Source organism: Stegodyphus dumicola, chromosome 4 (assembly GCF_044657685.1).
Source record: "Stegodyphus dumicola isolate Sdum_Otavi_A_Nest chromosome 4, ASM4465768v1".
In the NCBI taxonomy this organism is placed as follows: domain Eukaryota; kingdom Metazoa; phylum Arthropoda; class Arachnida; order Araneae; family Eresidae; genus Stegodyphus; species Stegodyphus dumicola.
This window is the reverse complement of record NC_140771.1, coordinates 125,796,984-125,818,680: the sequence shown is the minus strand read 5'-3', so window position 1 is coordinate 125,818,680 and position 21,697 is coordinate 125,796,984. Positions and strand designations below refer to the sequence as shown.

Here is a 21,697-nt window from a genome sequence, read left to right as displayed (position 1 = left end):
ATAGCTGATATACTTTGCACTTTGTAATCGATAACGAAGTCTCGATGCTTCGTTTGTTTTATGCGGAATTGTGGTAAGGTTGTATATAGAAAATATTACAGAAAAGAAAAGGGCCTACTGTCACATTTAATTTTTTTTTGTTATATACCAGACTGGACGCAATGAAAATGAATCCTTCTGAAACAGTCAATCGTTTCCATTATTTCACTAATTCATCGTGAAATCTTTGTAAAAGTCTTAATACGCAGAAACTGGCTCATATTGCTGATAAAATGATAATGATTCACTCGGCACGCTTTTCGGGATATTTGTATAAATTTGTAAAGTGAAGTGTATTTGAATTAATTATTTTAAAAATTAGAATGTTTCTGTTTACATTTTTCTGCGGAAAGCCTGTAGAGTGGTCACTGCCGTATCGATAAGCCCGGGGTCGAATCCTTCAGAAAGAATGGATGTTTGCATGTTTATAAATGTATAATGTATGCAAGGGGACGCTTAAAATACACGGCGAGCCGAAAGTCTTCTTGAGTGGTTAGGTACAGAGAGAAGGGTAAGAATTAAGTAGGGAAGGAGAAGTAAGTGACATTCGGACTGCGCCAAGGGGTGTTCTTTCTCAAAACTGGGACGGAAATGCACAGTTAGTGCTCCGAAACTGGTGCTATACGATTAATGGTGAAACTATGGTGTCTCATCTACTTCTTCTTGTACCTGACCACCCATACATACAACAAGTTATGGCAGCCATGCGCCAGAACGTAGTACTAAAATTTGTAAATGGGGTCTTTCGAAGGTAGCAAATTGCATTTATATAAAATATCAGAGAGGTTCGCTAGTATAAAAGCGGTTATTAAATTAATAATTCCAATTTTTCTCTATTTAAAGGAAAATTTTGGAACATGATACCAAAAGTATGGCTTGTTATGACTGCTAATTTTTACCATTATTATGTATTAGATTAGTCTAAAACGTTTACGTCAATTTTAAGTTCACATTTAGACATTTTTTAGGCGTAGAGATTTATGTTAAATTTTAGTACCAAGTACATTTTCAAATTAAGCAAGAGTTAAGAAAACAATTTCTTTTTCAATGGAAATAAAGGAATCAAATAAAAATTCCATTTTAATAAATTGTTTTGTTTATGTATGCTATATTTCGCCACTGTATCGTAACAACAGAATTTTCCGAGTTTACTCTATTAAAAATTGAGAAAATGTTTTTGCATGATCTATAATACGGTGATTTTATACAACGCACTGAAGTTTTTCTGAACTGTGTAATTTTCTAAAATCTTCTTTAGAGGGTCTTTACAAACTTTTATTCAAATTAATTCCTCAATATCAATTTTTTTGGTCGTTAGAGAAATTCCACTTTTATTATGTTCATCAGTTGGAAAAAACCTAATGTTCAAATTTCCCACGTTTCAAAAGATTTTAGTATGTAATGATCTGTTGTTACGTTATTGCCTGCGGCTTTATGGGAAATTAAAATTTTTTCTTTTTTTAATTTTTGCCCAACCTTTATAGTGAACTTTTACTGTGTAATGAAGTAAAAGAAAATGTTTTCAAATTCGGAAAGAATAAAAGCAGTACTAAATTATTTTATTTTCATTTAAGAAATTCGAGTTCTGTTTACAAGCTAACACTATTTTTTAATCATTTATCAGATAATAAACGTCTTGGATTTGTGTTTTTCCCCTGATTTGACTTTTTGTTCATTTTTTTTTTACTCTAAACTCTAGTATGAGCTATTAACCTGATTAGCACAAACAAAATTCGTTTCGCCAGAGTAATACTATTAACAACTAACAAAATAAAAGGAATGAATTTCAGAAATTTATATTATAAAAATGTTTTACAACCACTATAAAATGCATTTTTTATTAACTTTACGAAAAAATTATGAAATTGTTTCTTGAATTTACGTACATTACATACGCAAAAATAGCATTAATTTTGCGCATTATAAGATTTTATACCATTAATCCAGTTATCGTATTATTTTGCATCCACTTTTATTTGAACTTTCACCAAAATGAAAAAATTCGTTAAAGTCTGTTTGTAAACGCAAAGTTCTTCAGTTTAAAAAAAAAAGTATTTTTCACCTTTTGCTACAACTAGTACCTTGCATCGCTTTTTATTGTTTGCTTTGAGCTTTGGTCGGTGTAACTTCGGTGAGCCACTTTCGCTTCGAGAACGAAGTTTACTAAGCGTGTTAAACTCTATATCTCATTTAATTTGATTTGAGCATTTGTTCTGTATTGCCTTCAATCTGAGCAGTTCCGAGTACATTTTGGGGGCGTTGTAACTATTAAGTTAATTTATTAATCAACATTTTATTTTAAACGTTCATTTTGGATCAGTAATCGTTGTATTTAGAAGGTAGACAGGATGATCGTCTGTCTGACTGTACATTCTGTTAATTTCAACACTGTAAACTAGTATAGATCCGTATAATATCACCTGTAAGTTTTCTAAAGTTATATAAGGTTTTTAAGTTTCTTAAAACTCTCAATTGTCATATAATGGTCACAAAATCTAAGCGAACATTTGATTTTTACATAAAAACTTTGTTCACTGTAACTTCGGCCAGCCGCTTTCGCTTCGAGAAATGTAGAGAGAGGCATTTGGTTACTTTGAGCAGGAGACGTAAAAAATGTGGAGTGCCGTCGCTAGAACTCTAACCCTGAACCTCTCGAATACGTGTCGAGTATGCTTCCAATTACACCCCGAAAGCCTGCGGAAGGGAGAAAATATCTAATTAGAAATATTGCTGTACAGTAAGAAAAAATAATTAACTAATTATAAGAAAAAATATTAAATTCGGATAACAAAATTAGGTTATGAATATTCTGTTGACAAGAATTACAGGTTTGGAATTTTTAACATTTAATTTTAGGTTTAGAGTTTTTAGAATTTTATTATTTTGCATTGTACCCCAATGGCTGGAAATTCCATATTTTAAAACAAAATTAGTTCACTAAATGTACGGCTTTCCGATGTTTCAAATTTAGTACCTCTATGATTTTTAGAAGTAATTCCTTTCCGTACTAGTTTGTACTATATATGGCCTAATTAGTTTTATCGCTTATATGGTATAATTTATTAAATTAAGAAAGTCCATTCATTTCAGATTTAAAAGTGACATTTTAAAATTCTAATGCAGTTATCAATGTTTTATAGTTATTAAGTGGGCAATTGGATATAAGCATTTTAGTAAATTATATTTTTGAGATATACGAAACCGTCAGGAGAGAGTTTTCATGAGCCCAGTGTGATATTTAAAATATTTTTATTTTTTACAGTTTAGAAGTTTTATTTCACAATGCATACATAGTTAAAATTTTTCTTTTCATAGTTCAAGTTTAATTCAGTAACAAAATGAGACATTCTTAACTATACATGCTTCTGGACCACTTTAATATCTTTGTAGAAAGGCGTATATCCTAAAAGCTCTATTATTCAGCGAAATCGATGGAATGTTTTGACTGCTTTTTTATACACTAGCTCAGTCCCACTATATAGCTTTCAATACATTAACTCAATTTCTTATTTGTTGACAAGGCATGAAATATTTGTTTGAAGACAATAATTTAATACTGAAACTAAAGGATAAAGTTTATATTGCCGTCAGAAATAGCTCCTCGGAAAGAATTTGAAAGTAAGACGCAAAATATTATTAAATGTGGTTAGGATTTATCCTCGTATGCATGAAAATATTCCTAAACATTTCGCGCACTGCGGTTAAGACATGCAACTTCTGTCCAGAAAGCTCGATGAATGACGTCGTCGTCTTAAGAATCTCATCGTCTTAAGAATAAGTGCTCATCGTCTTAAGAATAAGCAACCAACGCATCCTGCACCGGATAGGTTAAGACTGGACTGAACCAGGTCCCAAGCGGTGGAACTGTCACTGCGTTTATCGTGTGGAAACAGCTCATTCTAGAGCGAAGGTATTTTGTCTATCGTCGAAACTCAAAATGAATCAGCGAACGATTATGCTATTCTGTTTCAAATTGGAAAATCAGCGAAAGAGACTCAGATGCTGATAATAGTTAACGGAGAATGTGCTGTCTCCTTGAAGCGCAAATATCAATGTTATATAAACGCTTTCGAGAAGGGTGGAACACCATTGAAATCTCTCCCCGAAGTAGTCAGCCTGCAAATGCACCCACACTGGGCAAAGTACAGAAAGAGAAGGAACTTTTGGCCCAGGATCGTCGCGTAATAGTACGAATGATAGCTGAAGATGTGGGAACTGGTCGTGAGACGGGCCTACTCATAGTGACCTACGATTTCGGTAAACTCAAGGTTTGCTCCCGACTCGTGCTTTACAAGTTTCGTGTTTGTCAAAACATATTTTCTGTCAATTTGGTGGCAATTTTGCAACAAATTTGTTTTTTTTCCCCTCATTGTAGTTATATACTTGTGTAACGTATTATCATAAGATTGTATTTGAAGTTGTCTTCGTTTTGTTGAATTCATGTTATAAGTTATTTCTTAGGCCTTCTTGACATGCCTTTGTGTTGTGGTGGTCTGCACGCTGGGCGCGTATTCCAGAGCTCCGTGGTTCGATTCCCTGCGAAGGTGTTGCTAATTTTTCACTTGCCTGCTTCCAAAAAATACCTAATATCTCTATAATGTTCCTTAGCTTCGATTTTTTTCACCTTTCTGTTTCAGTCACGACTTATGTTGTGGTTGGCAACCCTCTTGGGATTTGTTGAATGAGAAAGTAGGGAGTTCTTCGACAAGAAAGAAAAATCGTCGCCGAGCAGAAGAGCATCAGCGAAACATTGGAAGCTGAGAGGTGAAGCAAGCAGGTGCTATCCTTTACACAAGACGGTGAGGAAGGCAGAGAAAAAAGATGGAAACGGCCGTTGTAAAAAGACACTAGAGAGGGAAAACATGCCATAAGGAGATCCACCGGAGATAAGGAAAACCTCATATAATTCCCTATTGACTATTTTCCTTTTATTTTTACATATTTGGTCTACTTATGGAACCATGCATGTCTTGAATAGGCCTTCAGCAAGCTTGTGGTGACTAACATATGTTATTCCTGAGATAATATTTGGTTGTAGAAAAGCGTGTCTCATAAATTCTAGATATTATTTAAATTACTCCTGTTATATCCAGTTTAAAAATTTTACCACGGAGAACCACTACAGCTTATTCTTGCAACTGAAACTTTTTGCTGAAAATATGTTTTGCCAAAAATTCTCTTAATTTTTTGTCCCCAGTGTCAACCAGTCTTTATATATTTCGCCAGGTATTAATTGAATATTTTATGTTTCAGAGTTGTGTTGCAGTTAATAATTTTGGGTATGAAAAATTCTCTTTGAAATGGGGCCCCCATGCAAAAGCGTAACCAGATTCTGTAAAATCTATTTTGTTTTCTTAATAAATAAATAAGCGAATGTTTTTGCTGAAATAAACAAGCCTTTTCTTTCGATAGTTTAATTTACACAAACATATAGTGGACTATTTCTTAGGTTATAATATTTTATTAGATCACGCAAAACATGGTTGTTAATGAAATTTATTTTATGGACACTGTTTCTCTCTGGTTTACTCCAAACTCGTATTTGTCTGATATGATTAGATGCATTCGCTAGATTTTAGAATACTGTAAAATAATTTTATAAAACCTATTAAATATTATTGAAACTGAAAATTTTTACAGGAAATCAAGAAAAGCATTAAAAAGAACTTTTAAACTAGATATAAAAAAAGTTGCAATAACTCGATAAACTGCGAATACATCGTTATAAAGAACTTACATATAAAAAAAGAGAAAGCTAGACAGAAAAAGACAAAGAGGGGCAAACCTTTAAGTAAGCCGTGAAACGGAATTTTTGATTAACTAGAATCTTCGAAACGCATCGGTAGCCTGTCAACAATGAAAAAAAATACATGCACAGAATAAAAGAAAAAAATAAATAATAATAAAAAAAAAAAACATAAATCATGAAAAGGTAGAATAAACAAATGAGCTGTAATAATTCAAAAGAACTATGACAGATAGTCAATAACACAAACTATATTTCAAAAGAATATTTTTATAACATGAAAGCTTACAAAAAACTTAGGAAAGATGCATGAAATATTTTTGTTGGAAATTAAAAAAAAAAATGACGAAAAGTTTAAAATAAAAATTATTATTTAATCCTATCGAAAGTATACATTTTTATCTTGAAGGGAAGCAAGTAAGTTTCAACATAGTGAATAAGGAAAGAAGAGAACCAAAAAACAAAAAAACAGATGTACTTTCGCAGAAATTATTTTCTTTCAAACGTTCTATAGCTTGATTCTTAGAGATTGATATAATCTTTCATTCAGTATTTTGTTTCTAATTTCATCAGTAACCCGTTTCATCAGACCATGTGTCCATAAATGTCTTTATGCCTTTACTTTTCAATTAATGATCGAATATATATACTTCTGATTGAAAAACTTTCTTAAATGACAAAATTATTCTTGTTTTATTCTTTTTTAATGTTTTCAAAGTCAGTTTAGAAAAAATGTACAAGATCTTAATTTTCATATGCTTACACTGGCCCTTGTAATTTTACTTAGCATAATTGTATACTCAATACAAACACACAAGCATTAAATAAAACATTTAACATTCCGTAGGGCAAAATATACCCAGAAACAGTGGTACTTCGGTTACGTAACTAATCCGTTCCAGATTCTCGGACTTAAGACTAAACTGGCTCGTATACCAAATGAAGTTTTACACTAAGAAATAAAAAGAAAATATTAATTCGTTCTTATAAAATTCCTATTGCTATTATAACGGCTTAGTACTAATATACAAATGCAATGAGTGAAATATGTACTGTACATAAATGAAATACTGTATGTAATACTATACATAAATGACGTACTGTACATAAATATTTTTCTGTTAACCAGTTTTCTGCGAAGATATTTCTCAACACACTCTAATGTCTCTGATCTTTGCTTATCGGTTTCACCTCCTTCGCAACGTTAGCAGATTTAACAGCGTCTTTTATATTTTCACAATCTTGCCTTCGTTCTCGGCATATGGTTTGCAATAGCTAAATCCCAGATACGCATGCCATCTTCATACATTTCACCAATAATTTTTTCCCCACCTCCGTGGTAATCCCAACCATTTTCTTGCACCGCATTGAACGGCTTTTTCTAAAAAAATGCACGTGAAAAAATATGGGTTGCAACTGGCGTATAATAATTAAATAATTACAAAAGAGTAGAAAAATGGGGTATTGACGCTTGTCGGCAATCGACATAGTCTAGTCGTAGTAATAAGTGAGTAGTCGTAGTCGAAGTAAATAAGGTTCGAGAGAGTAGTCGTGACTCATTGAACTCGAGATAGAGATAACTCTCTATTTAATTTGAAAATTTGGGTGTTATGTTTTTCTCTCCTTTACAATTTTTAATGAAGATGTTTTAAGTTTTTATGTACTTTTTCCTTGCTATCCGTTTTTGATATATCTAATGAAATTCGAGGAAATAAGTTTAAGTGAAATGCAGCAAAAAATGTGTATAATTTAATAGGCTGTACAAGGAAGTCATGTTGTGTTCACACCAGAATTATTAGAAAAAACGAAGCGAAATAAAAATGTGTATGATTTTTACGCACTTCAGTGTGCTTTTACCCGCCGCATTGTGTACAGTGCAGTTTTTTATTAATTTTTTATAAGTTGATTTATTTTATTAATTTTACTGTTATCTGTTGTGCAAAGTTTGAATTATATTATTAAATAAAACAATAAAATAATTGATTCACTTGTGTTCAATCTTTATTTAATATTACTTATCTAGTAATTCATTTCGCTTAATCATATCCCAAAATCTCAATATATCTAAGTTTAAAGTTGGTTTTATTCTCTACCTTAGAATTCTTCGATTCCCATTACCGTGCAATTCATACAGTAGAGAATTTCAAGCGTTCGTTTATTTGTTTTGTTGGAGAATCGAAGCTTACTAGTAGAACATACTTCATTTCAAATTATAATAAAATATTACTGAGAACAAACTAAGTGATTCGGAAATATGTATTTACGTTCTAACATTCTAACAACATAATTAATAAGAATTTATTTCATTAATGTATTTAAAGAATTCCAATATTTTCTATTATTTCCTATATTATTTTTTCTGCTAACGAATTTACTCCTTACGGTAGTATGATTTAAATTAATGTATTATTTTTAAATATTTATATAAATTTTAATTATCGTTACATACATTTTGAACGTATGCAGTAAATGCTAAACCATTTAAGTACTATTTTAAATACGTTTTCTAAATTTAACGTTTTGTCTTAATTTAAATTTTACACGTTAAACGTTTTGTCTTTAAATTTATTGTTAAACGTTTTGTCATAAGTTGAAAATTTTAAATTAGCATATTTTGATTCTTTACAGTAGTATATTTTCATTCATTAATTTATTGCTGAAGTTTAAAACCTAAGCTTCAAGTAAAAAAGGAAAAGAAATTGAATTTGTCTAAGTTAGCCTCATTCCAAACAGTTAAAACACAAATTTATCTGAAAAAAATATTTTTGTTGATTCAAAATTACACTTAAAAATGTTTCAGTCTTTGTCTTTAATTACAAAAAAGGCATAGAGTGTATCAAGAACCTATGGCACAGCAATTATTAAAATTAACAAAGATTATGCTCGGAACAAAGTAGTTATCATGATCTGCCGCCAGTGTTCTCTATGGTACACTGTTAAGACATGGAAATAAAATAATAAGTATTTTATTTGCTTAAAATGGCAATAAAAACACATTCATACTTAGTAACCAATTAACTAGCACGCAAAAAGGATAAAATCTCAGTCACCCAAATAATGCCCTTGAAAAAATTAAAAAGTCTCAAGGCTCAGGCGTGAAGAAAAGAAACTTGAAGAAATTCTTCACAACAAGGAGATTAAATTATGTCTGCTTAAAAATGAGTTTTTTAGAATTTTCGGATTAACATTAAAGTTCGAAGAAATTGCTAAAGAATACACATTTTAAAAAATTTCAAATATACGAAAAATGTTGATTTCATTAATGATTTATTTCTTAACCTTGACGGGAGATTAATTTCTAAAATAAATTTAATATTAAGCCTTTCCTTCGCCTTAATTATTTAGTTCGAAGCATTCCAGCAATTATGCACTGGTAATAAGAATTCGGTGACAATTGTGCATTAAATATAACCGTATAACCTTTCTAGAGAGTTGGTTTTATTAAATAATTGCCAAGACTCGCTCGGATTCTTGGTAGAAGTTGATATAAAATTGGTCTTAGATTTTTGATGTAATAAACAGAAGAAATTATCAGACGTTTATTGGGAAATATAAAAGGCGTCCTTAGGAATCTGTGAATTGCTACAGCATTATTGTGAATGGAATTCAGACAAAGCTCTCGTAAGGAGCTCAGCATAGGCAACAATAAAATGAAAATCATAAATTATGCATCAGGTATCAGGATAAAGAAAACTTTCCTTGGGGTTCTAAAGGGCTACTGAAGCCTGATAAATATCACCGAATAAGATAATAACCACGTTAGATAATTATGAGCGTTTTCAGTCATATTTTTGAATACTTTATTAGTTATAAAATAGTAAAATTATGTTTTGTTTTATCTCGTAATTAAGATTTCAGTGTAAACATTTATCAATTATCATGAAATTCTTGTCACTTGTAGAAACATTAGGTTTATTAATACAGGAAACGTAAAAAATGTACAATGCCTCGCCTGAATTCAAACACAGAACCTCCCAGTGCTAGCCGGACATGCTATTCAATTACACCATGAAGGCACCAGGCAAGGTAGAAGAAAGTATCTTATAACCTATATGCAACTATCTCGCACATCAGAGAGAATTTGCTGATGCCAAAATCGAATTTATATGGCATTTTTATGATAATTTTTGCAGAATATTTAACACGGAATGATTTAAATAAAAATTTAAGACAATAAAATATTCAAGACACTCTTCTCTGAGACTAGAAGGGAAAATTTAAAACATTCTATGACACAAAAATAATAACTCTAGTTTTAATTTTTATCTTACAACTACTCTTGAAAATTATATCATGTTAATAGGGATCCTTTCACGTTCATTTCGTAAAATTCATATCCATATTTCTTTGTTCCGCTTTCGCATCCATACTTAATCTCTGGAATTAATTGACAACGAAACTTTTACAATCATCCTGTAATCAGGGGTTCGTAGCTGTTGCTCAGTAACATTGCAGGTTGTTATTTAAAGTTTTCCTTAATTTTTTTTTTAATTAACTACTCATATACTGCAATCAAAAGTCCTTGCTTAACTAAAATAGAAAGATATCTACTAAATGTTACAATCCGTTATTTCTCTTTCTGACGAACTGGTTAAGGAGAAGGAAGGAAATTTAAGTAAAAGGTAAACATAAAATTATGCATATGGTATGCGTTTTGATATATTTGAAAAAATTAACTTGCTTTAAAATGAAAAGCCCGTATTTTTAATTATAGGTTTCAAAAATAAATTACATTAAAATTAGTATTTCTACAATTATTTCAAGTTAAACAATACCAGAGTATTTATGCATACATACCAGTGTATCTTCAGATTTCTTTAACCTTTTCCCGACAGGAAGAATCTGAATGTTTCCGTTTTGGCAGACAAGGTATGAAAGTTGCGTTTCCGCTTCCGACTGAGTTTGGAAAGTAAAATGCTACTTATTTACGATAACTTGTAAGGACTGATTGTGATTAAGGTTAAAATAATGAGATTTTGTTCATCTTCATCCTGCTATCAGTGCTAGGAAAGTCTTCAAATAAAGAGTTCTGTAAAGTGATTTGAAAACGGTAAAGCTTAGAGCTGCACTGAGGATCTAAAAACAGCAGAACGAACTTTTGGCTAGCTCATCCCTATTTTTCCCCCTCAAAACATTAGAGATCTGGGCAATAGGAGAAACTATCGTCTTCAATAAGCTGAGTCAGATCAGAAGTAAAGAAATAAAGAAATCAGTTTTACATCATGCAAAAAAATATTTTATCCAAAATGTGTAATGTTTAACAATGAAAATTGAAATACAACCTCGAAATAATAAACAATATGTACTACTTCGTACTATACTGTTCTTCGAGGAACGAAGATCTAATAAAGCTCCAACACATATGAGAAACTTCACAAATTTTCATTTATTTATTCAGTGCCTTTTTTATTGTAGGGACGTATGAGTTGGATGATTTTGTGCAAAAAAATCATGTGATTAAACATATATTTTGATATCTAAATATCTAAACAGTTTCATTTATAGGAAAAAGTTGAAAATAAAAAATTACCAAAACAACTGGGTACCATTCAAATGGTTTGGGAGGAAAGTGTAAAGTAATTGTAATAAAACCCAATAATTTCATGCATGAAAAAAACATTTTCTACAATTGAAGCGATCTTTACAGAAAGTTCAATAAAATCAATTGATATTGAAACTGCAAATTTTCACTGTATCTCAGTGTACTATGTCCATAACGTTTTAATAATATAGAAATTCAGTTTTTTGATGATTAATTATATTTATGCAAGGGCTGAATAAATTTAAAATGTCGGAATTTTTGAATAACTTCCCTATCCTCTCCTCCTGAAATAAAAAGGATAGCCGTACATGGGTCTGCTCTGAACATATCTGATAGCGGTAATATTATCAGTATGTTAATCAAACTTTTCGCACAAAATTTCCTAGTGCCACAAGTAATTTATGAATAGCATGTGTCGATAATGGTTTTTCTGTCTGCTAACCCTGAGCAACATCCAAATGTAGATCTTTCGAAGAGGATTGTTTGATCATACTATGCACACATTATATCTGAAAAGCTTTGTATCTATATTGCATGGTATCTAACACATTAATTAACATATTAATTATAAAATATTAACTGTTCAGATAATTTTATAACAACTAATTGCAGTGTATTTGAATTTTTATAAACTAAATAATCCACAGATAAAGAAATGAAAGAAAATTAATTAATTTTCTACATTCAATATCATGAAATTTTGTGTTAGCTCTATTTCATAAATACTATTAATTTCAACTTGTGTCCTTTAAGTATCGCCATGGAAGTATGTATTTGAAAATTTAGAGCAAGGCATTTCTCCCACCTTTTTAGCATACCTTCGTATTGTAGTGGTCAGCACGCTCGGCGCGTATTCGAGAGTCCTGTGGTTCGTGTTCTGGCGAAGGTGTTGCTCATTTTTTACGTCTGCCGCTCCAAAATACCTAATGTCTCTACAGTGGCGCCCGAACTGAAAGGTGGTGAAAGATGGTTCTTCACCACCAGGATTTAGCAATTTGGTCCCCTAAACCCCACTCGCCCTTTAAAAGGGGGAGTATATAAGGTATTTCTCTCGCTTTCGTAGTGTAGTCGTCAGCACACTCGGCGCGTATTTGAGAGGACCGTAGTTTGAATCACAGCGAAGGCGATGCTCGTTCTTCATGGCTCCCGCTCCAAAATATCTAATGTCTTTACAAGTATATTAAAATTTATGTCATGGTATTTAGTGAAAATCTTAAAGAAACTTCAGTGCATTATATGAATATTTCATTTTTTACCAAACATAGTGGGCCTCTGTAATTCTAGTAATTTATAGTCAACATTTTATAAATCCTTTTCGAATAGTTTTACATAGTATTCCACTATATTTTTCCCTACACACTTCAGCTCGAGTTAATGCTCAAAATTTCAATCTCTTTTGTCTTGAGGAGAGTTAGCGAATTTTATACATTTGACTGAAGTGGGTAACTTCAATAACTTTGCCATCTTGGCAAAAATGTACAATTTGGTTATAAGGTATTTTCTTCCTCATTTTCGCATGCCTTTGTGATGTAATGATGTAAATGGAAGCATACTCGACGCATATTCGAGAGGTCCAGGTTTCGAGGCCCGAAGAGGACATTGCACATTTATAACATGTCCTGTTTCAAAACACTTAATAATTCTACACGCTGTTTACTAATTTAACTGAAATTTTATGCACCTTAAAGACGAAACCACCTAATAAAAACGCTTTAACTTAAAATGATGTTGGTTTGTTTGTAAAGCATTTCTGAGCATTTTCTTTAAAAAACTCCAGTCTAAATTATGTTTTGAATGTTGATAATTATATTTTAGTGATTTTGAGATTAACATAAGAAAAAGTCTTTAAAGAAAAAAAAAAAAAAAAGTCTTAAAAATTTGCTCAAGTATCGAAGCAGAATGAAGGTTAAAATATACAAATGTGACTCGCTAGATTAATTCTTTAGGGAAGAATACATTAAAACGAGTGGTCGTTATAAAGAAACTGGATTTAATATGCTATCATTGACTAGGCCGTTTTTGCTTTGATTGTTCTAATGGAACGGTTGTTATAATAAGCTCCGTTTAAATGAGTGTTAATTACAATACTAAAAGTTATTTTAAATGTGCGTTATATTTTTAAAAATAAATTAATTAAAATTCGTTTGATCAGCATATTTATATACAAATGAGTTTAATTACTGTGAATTTAGTTTAATTAGTATGTGCTTGCCATTTATTCTTTGTAACCGAATTTAAGTATTAAAATTTACAGACTGAATACATAGTGAAGTTAAGCATAAGTAATTAAAAGCAATCTGAAATAAAACTGGCTTCTCATTTTTGAAATGCCAATTTAAATAAAACTGGCTTTTTGTTTTTGAAATAGCAATTTAAACTAATGACAATACGAATATGAATTATCATCGTTTATTGTTTTACTCAAGAATGTAGAACCAAGTTGCTGAGATCATATTTAAAGAATGCAGAATTTTTTAATGATAAATCTTTTTTTCTTATTGTTACTTTATAACAAATCTCATTTAGACTATAATCTCACGCACTGTTAGTAACAAACATTTTCTCTGGCCAAAATGCAGTTTTTTCAGTGAGCCAAATGCATCCCATGCCTGTTATTAGGCTGGAAAATTCCGGGTTTAGGCCTCCATTTTTTGTGGTGTTGAAAGACATAACACTAATGAACTATCTTTTGATTGTCCGTTACAGGGTTTAAAAAGTAATAATAATGGCGAACGTTTTACTTATCATTTTGTTCCTGAGAGAAAAAAATATTTATCGGTGATGAACAAAAGCATATTTATTAAAAATATTAAAACTATAATAATTGTAATTGTTTAGTCAGAATAAATGTACTTTTCCTACAATTTACTTTGTAATTTACAGCGCTTTAATATAACAATCGTAATAATGTTCCGTATAGATACTAGGAGGAGGGGGCACCCAGACCGACAAGCTCAAGACTGTCATACAGAGTTAAACTCTCCAGCTTCTAGAGACCGTCCGAGGAGGACTAATCTCCCGCTCAACGCAGGGGAACAATTTTGTTTTACACAGTCTCGATTAAATACAAAAGTCAAAGGTGGACGGCTGCGCATCCACCGCAAAGAGAAGAAAGTCATAGTAAAGTCATCAACCATCCCACAGGGTTGACCAAGGCGAGCCAAACCCCAAAGGACGACCTTCGATATCTAACAATTTACCGTCCCCACAACCATGGGATCTCTGTGTAGCATACGGTCCCTACCGAGCCTGAATCTACCACCGAGCAGAGGCATGCGGCTCTCTGATACCTTAACTGCGGATCGCAACCTTGCGGCTCTTTGTCCCATTAAATGCGATCTGCTCTCAAGAAACAGTAGCTTAATTTTCGATAAGCAATTGCATTTTGAAATCGAAAGCATGCAATGATGCATTTCTGTACTAATTACTAATTTGATTTCTTAAATTATATTATGCACGTATCAATTTAATCGATTTCAAAATGCCCTCTGCAAGTTTATCGTCAGAATAACGAACAGATTTGCAAATAGCTCCATTTCTGCCAACTGCTATCACAGCCATCCATTTTTAAAGCAGATAATTGCAGAATGGCTATCGGGATAGCAGAAAATATATACAATACGAGGACAATTTAAAAGAAATGTTCTCTAAAATGTCTTCCTCAGGTTAATTTTATTTTAGGCAGTCCTTCCTTACATTTTTTCTATGCAAACCTCTTGCTTCACAATGACAGTCTTGATCCATTGTCTTGGAAGATTTATTATCCCTGTCAAGATATTAGCTTTATTCAGTCTTTGAATAGCTTGGTAACTATTTGAAAACGTTTTATGGAGGAAAATCACTGTTCACGTGAGGGAGGGTTGTTTTAACTTGGGCAAGAATTTGAAATTTGGGAATTTTATAGTTAGTCCTTTTACAGATATCTTTTGAAGTTCATCCTTAAGCAGTTTAGGTCGTTTCATGCAATGTGTTTCATATTTTGTTTTACATTCTCTTATACTAAATGCTGCAGTTTTGCACGTGAAACATATTTTTTTTCGATTTCACATCTTTCGCAATAATGCCTTGATAAACTTAAGTAAAGATCATCATTTACGTAACAAAGATATAACACAAAGACGTAACATTTGTAGATTTGGGGATCGCGTAGAGAATGAATTCCAATGGATTAACAACGATTTTAATTCTAGTCAAATCGCTTAATTCAGGTTTTATAAGTTATTCGCAGTAGAAGTCTTTCATCTTTATCATCAGATCTTCGTTTCACTAACACTGCATCCAAAATATAAACTTCTTTTCTTCTAATACACAGCTTCGTTCAAAATACTGATGGAAGTAAAAGCGCTTTAACTTGTGATTTTATCTTGCATGTTGCTTGACGAACTTATTCTTGTTTCTAGCTCTTCACAAATATCACAATACATTGGAGCCGGTGCTAGGCTCTCTGCCGCCCGGTGATTCTACAACTACTTAACCTTTTTATTCTGCCGTCCAGTGTAGCTGAACTAGTTATCTCGGTTCTAGTTCCTGCCATACAGTTCTTTAATTAGTTAATACTTTTGTTCTTAAACTTCGGTCATCTTGTATGCTTGTCATATCGTTCACGAAAACTTAGCAGCGCAAAGGAAAGTTTATCAAGGCATTATTGCAAAAGATATGAAATCTAAAAGAAATATGTTTCTCGCCACTTCCTGATATAAGTAAACGCTTGAAACTTGAAGCTCACTTTCTCGACATAATTTGACGAACGTATAAGGTAATTCAAGATGAGTATAAAAATGAAACCATATATGTGATCATTATAATAAATTTATTTTACAGATAAAAGTATGAAACGAAAGGTTAACACTCTAACTTTCATTTGACAATACTGGAAAGCTCATTAGAGGTAATGCTACTCAAAATGGAAGCTTTAGTGCAAAAACAAACAAACAACAACAACAAAAAAAAAACATTATTGGGTAGAACACGCAAAATGTCCATCGGTAGTCGTGTTTAGAAACAATTTTTAATCGAACTTCCTCAAATCGCATCTCAGTGTCTCAATATCACAAAGCAGATGAAGCAATTTAATGACAGAGGTTGCTTGCGCGAGAAAAAAATACAAAAATTCTGACATTTGTGCGAATCAGCAGCTAATCAGAGCCAATAATTTGGAATGACGGAAAGTATTAATGCGATTTAGCCTTGAATCCTTAGCAACTCCATGCATCATGCTAACAGACAAAAAAGCGAAATTATGGCGTGTGTTGCACAAGATTTTATAGCTCAAGTGTTACAGATTTGAAAAGAAAACTGAAAACAGGGGAAGTTTAGCGTAGATATGCAAGCGTATGATTTAGTGGGCAGGCTCGGGATCTGTGATGATGCCACGTTTCATGTGACAGACTGAACAAGTATACTTGGTATTTGGTTTACGGAAAACTCGCTAGTTACAGAAGAAACATATATGCAATTCTCTGAAGATACATATCTGTGTCTTAACAAAACGCAATGTGTTTGAACCCTTTTTCGTCGCACAACCTTGTCATTTATTCCTTGGGAATGCTTGAAAGGAAAGATGTTCTTATGCCTACTTCTCAATAAGACTTAATAGTAAGTAAAGCAGTGGTTAAGCGAGGCAGTCGGTTCAATTTATTAAGCTATGTTATCGCTTGCAGGGAGCTTTGTGTTTAGTAACTGGTTACCTAATTATTTTGACTTTATTTTCATTTCTAGTTTTGTCGGTTCCCACCAATATCCACATTAGTTTCTGTGCTAAGCACAGAGTATTAACAGAAATCTTTTAAACCTTTTGGCATCTACAGGTTACATCTCACTATTACTTCTCTTAGCACACCCTCTGTAGAGTATTTCGACTTTAGTTTGTTAGCTGTTACTGTTAGTGAAAGTTTGAGGCTTGAAGCAAAGCTTCTAGGCTTTCTTTGTCTCGTAAATTAATATCTTAATTTTATGTGAGCTGTAATTTCTGATATACAAGCTATATAACAGTTTTTCTCCAATAACAGATTGTGAACAGTTACAGTGTAACACAGTCCATTAATATATACAAGGCGAGATGTGGTGGTTTCTTTATTATGGAGGCATCTAATAGGTGGGCTACCATTGCCTCCTATGAAGGGACCGACAGTTACAACCATGCATTCTCCGGGATTCGAACCCAGGCCCTTCGGTATTGAAGTTAGGCTTCCCTAACCACTCTACCGTCTGGGCGGCGCTATATGACAGTTAATCTGACAATTAAAAAAGAAGGTTTATGTTAAACTATTACACTGGAGTTAATTTACTTAGAACTTTAAGACGAAACGATAAGCTATCTGACTGTCTTTATGAGTCTAGCAGTTAACATAATACGATAGTTCCGTACACTTCTGTGACCATACTACAAAGAACCTTCACATTGAGCAATTATGCATCTCCGTAGAAATTTGGAGAGTTGAACTTCCATTTTACGTCTGTAAGTTGTGAAATAAATTCATTGCAGTAGTTATATTCTCTTTACACCATTAATTTTGATTTGGCTGCGTTTGTAAACCAGCTCAAAATTCAACAGCCATCCGTGAAAGTTCGACTGGTGTACAGGTGGAATACGTGACTGAAGCAATATTTATAAATCTCGACAGAAGTTGCTATATTTGTTAGTAGTAGGTTATAACACCGGGACAATAGCTTCACCGGTCGACGTACTTTCTAACATCTTTCATATGTGTCGACAGATCGCTGCTGTGGCAATGCCCATCTTTCCCGTTACATTTCGGGGCATGGACCTTTTCCTGAATTCTTCGCACGCTTTGGCATTAGTGATACCAATGTCTGCAGTTGTGGTGAACTCGGCTCTCCGGAGCACTATTTAGCCAATTGTCCCCTGACAGAAGGCCTACACATACGATTTCCTACTGAAAATCGTCAGGCATTTTGCAAACTCTTAGTTAAGCAAAGACACCTGATCCGCAAACTAAATTGCGTAATGGAGAAAGTCTCCAGCATTGGGCTTGACCTATGTTAAGTTTAATCTAAATGGTTTTCAGGAAATATATTAACCATGTACTATCTGCTTTTTGTAGCTAGACTGTTAAATAATTAAAGACAAATGAAATATAAGTTTGACTGCATCACGTTAGTTTGTGTGTATCGAACTCCATCTATCACCTTTTCAGGTTTGTTAGAAATTTTTATTTTTATTTTTATTTATCTATTTATATACATATATACATATATTTTTTAAATTCGTAATCGATTTTGTATTATTATTATTATTAATTATTATTATTTTTATTTATTTTTTAAGCTATGCCTTTACATAGTTCTTACGTTGGTTTGTTTGTACTGTACTCTTCTATCGATAGTATGCTTTTCTTATTAAGTTGATTGTTCATAAGATAATCATTATCTTAATCATTGTATCATGCTTACAAGTATCTTCATTCAGTATAGTATTATCAGTAAATTATGTTGGTATGTTCTATTATAATGTATAGTGAGTCTTCGTACTATAACAGAAATTGTAAATGTTTATTTGATGGCATCATGTTAATCTAATTACATTGAAATCTGTCTCATGTTGTAAGAATCTGTCTACTTTTTATTTAGTGCACAATTTCAATATCATTGTTTCTTGTCTCATGTTAGCTAGTTTCATTCTTAAGTCAGCAAGTATAGCATTATCAGTAAATAATTCTAGTCGGTCTGCAAATATCGCATTCAGTCAGTAATATAGTTCTGTCGGTACTATAGCTATTGTTCACAATATGGATAGTTTCAGTCAGCAGGTATAGCTTTTTCCGCAAATTCTTCTTTATTTGTATGCAACTTTCTGCATTTGTATATGTTTTTGTTTAACTATTACATATTTGAGCCTACTATTTTTACAGATGACTTGTTTATTTGTTCCGTACTCTCCTACTGTTCATATGCATTTTTCATTTAGTTACTTTTTTTTATAATAGCAAGCATTATTATTCAGTTAGCAAGTATAGCATTATCCGCATACTATGTTACTAAGTTCTATTGTACAATACGTTAGGTCAGCTCTTTAACATACCAGAAACTGTAAATTTTAGTTTGGCATCATGTTAGTTAATTGCATTGTACTATCTATCGCTGTATGAATCTGTCAACTTTTTAATTAAAAAGTAAATATTATATATATTATATAGCATATAGCATTTGTATATGTTCTTGTTTACCTATCGAATTTTGAACCAAGCATTTATACAGATTTCATGTTGGTTTGTTTGCACTGTACTGTATTTTCTACTGTTTTTACGCATTTTTCATTTATCTACTTGTTTATAAGAAAATAATTGTAGTATGCTTTTCTTTTTATATTATATTAGCATGCATTATCATCCAGTCAACAAATCTAGCATTATCAGTACACTATGTTACTATGTTCTATTGTACTATATGTTCAACTGTATTATTTCTGTCAGCTCTTTACCATACCAGAAATTGTAAATGTTACTTTGATGGTATCATGTTAGTTATTTATTTTGAACTTATCTAATGTAGTAAGAATTTGTCACGTTAGCCTGCATCGGGGTCCCAACTATTTAGCCAGTTTGTATTGTACAATTTTTTACTGAATGTAAGAACCTTATCCTACTGAGCCGACTACATCCTACTGACTTGCAAAATCTGCAAATTTGAGCAATATACATTAATTACATAAACAAAATATTTAACTTGCAGACTTTGATCTATAGATTTTGTACTACATCTATAGAATATGGACTATAGACTTTGAACTGTGAATTCTGACTTTTTTTTGAATTGTGAATATTGTGAATTTGAACTGTGAATATAGACTTTGAACTATAGACTTTTGTTGGAACTACAAACTACTCTTCATCACTACTATTTCTTTTCGTCGCATATTATATTCAAAAATCCGCACATATTTTAAAGAGTTATGTCATATATTATGTTAAAAATTTTTGTATTACATTCAAAATTCTGTGCGTTTATAATTATGCTATTTTATACATTATGCTTCAACTTTTTTTTACCTTCCAAACTGTGTATCATTTCAAATTATGTATTCATTTCAAATTATGTATTCATTTCAATTATGTATCATTGCAAATTTTGTATTCATTTCAAATTATGTACCTGTTTGCTAATATCAATAAACGGCTGGGATCACGTAGTGGGGAGACGGGGGTAAACCAATTAACCAAATGGTAAAGGCGTGGTGCCCGTCTTCCCCGTTCCTAAATCCTAAATCCTAGTAGTAAGTTACGTATGCCCAAAATTATCGAAACAGTTCCAAAATTAATTTCGAAAATTCTCAATGATGCGCAGCATCCTGCTGACGTAAAACTTCTAACAAATTTCGTTGGAAATTCATACTGAAACAGTGCAGTATTTGGGGCCGTCATGAATAAAAATGATGATTCCAATGCAATAAAATTGCAGTCATCTTCATTTTTAGTGAACTCGTCTATACTGGGCGTCAGTAAGAGTAGTCAGTCCAAAGAGGTTTTTATTTCAAATGTTTAAGGATTTTTTAGGTTTGAATTCTAAAGATTTGATCGAGAATTATAATTTAAACTCATTCTGAGAATCTGAGAACTATGAAGATTCGAAAGTCGCAGACTTAAACAAATTGGGTTGAACCTTCGAAAACTGTACCTTTTTGCATCTAACGAATTAATTCAATTATTTAAGTTAGATATGATCTTAGTATGTTAGCCCTCATGTTAATTATGTGAGAAATTAAAATTATTATTTTCATACAAACCTTAATAGCTTACTCTAAAATAGTTCTTATTTCTCGAATAACAGTGCCTCTGCTTTGTGCGCTGTCCTTGAACACTTATGTTTTTTAAAACTACATGTAGGAGTTAAAATTTATTATGTAGGAGAAAAATTACTCAATTTAGGAGGAGAAAAAATGAGTGATTTATTCATTCAAATGAAAAACCTTTTACGGTATGTATTTCTAAAAACCAATACGTATTCTTTCGAACTCAGTTCACTTCTACTAAAACCAAAGAACAATTACGGACGAAGAGGAATAAAGGAAACCAAAAGAAAAATGCTTGTTTTTTTACCTGAAAGACGAATGCTCAAATACATCGTACAGTAGTTTCAGATTTATAATTTGTTGGATCGTAATGTTTAGTTTCTGAGCAGGAGAAATAAAGTTTCACATTTTTCTGTAGGCATATTAATTGCATAAAAATGAGAAAATCTCAATAATTTACTTTAAATATTCATTATTTTTAATATAAGTATGGATTTGCGGCTTTCGAAGGTTCTTGAAATCCATCATGCGGCTCCTGTCGTAGTGACGTTTTGCCACCCCTGGCAAAGACAATGGTTCTAGTTATTGTGCAGACTGTAAATTTTCCCCCAGAAGACGAGTC

At 32.1% G+C, this 21,697-nt stretch overlaps 1 long non-coding RNA gene across 4 annotated transcripts in view; it reads right to left on the bottom strand.

The window, feature by feature from the left end:
- Positions 1–2,312: 2,312 nt before the first annotated feature.
- Positions 2,313–21,697, bottom strand: part of LOC118183727 (uncharacterized) — an 83,359-nt gene continuing 63,974 nt past the window's right edge. For 2 of the 4 annotated variants that reach the window (XR_015040763.1, XR_015040764.1), the window contains exon 2: positions 2,313–2,733. This is a non-coding gene — a long non-coding RNA (uncharacterized LOC118183727). Of the gene's footprint in view, positions 2,734–5,824; positions 5,893–10,582; positions 10,715–21,697 lie in introns of those variants that run through there. The other 2 variants (XR_004757283.2, XR_004757284.1) reach the window with 2 other exon arrangements.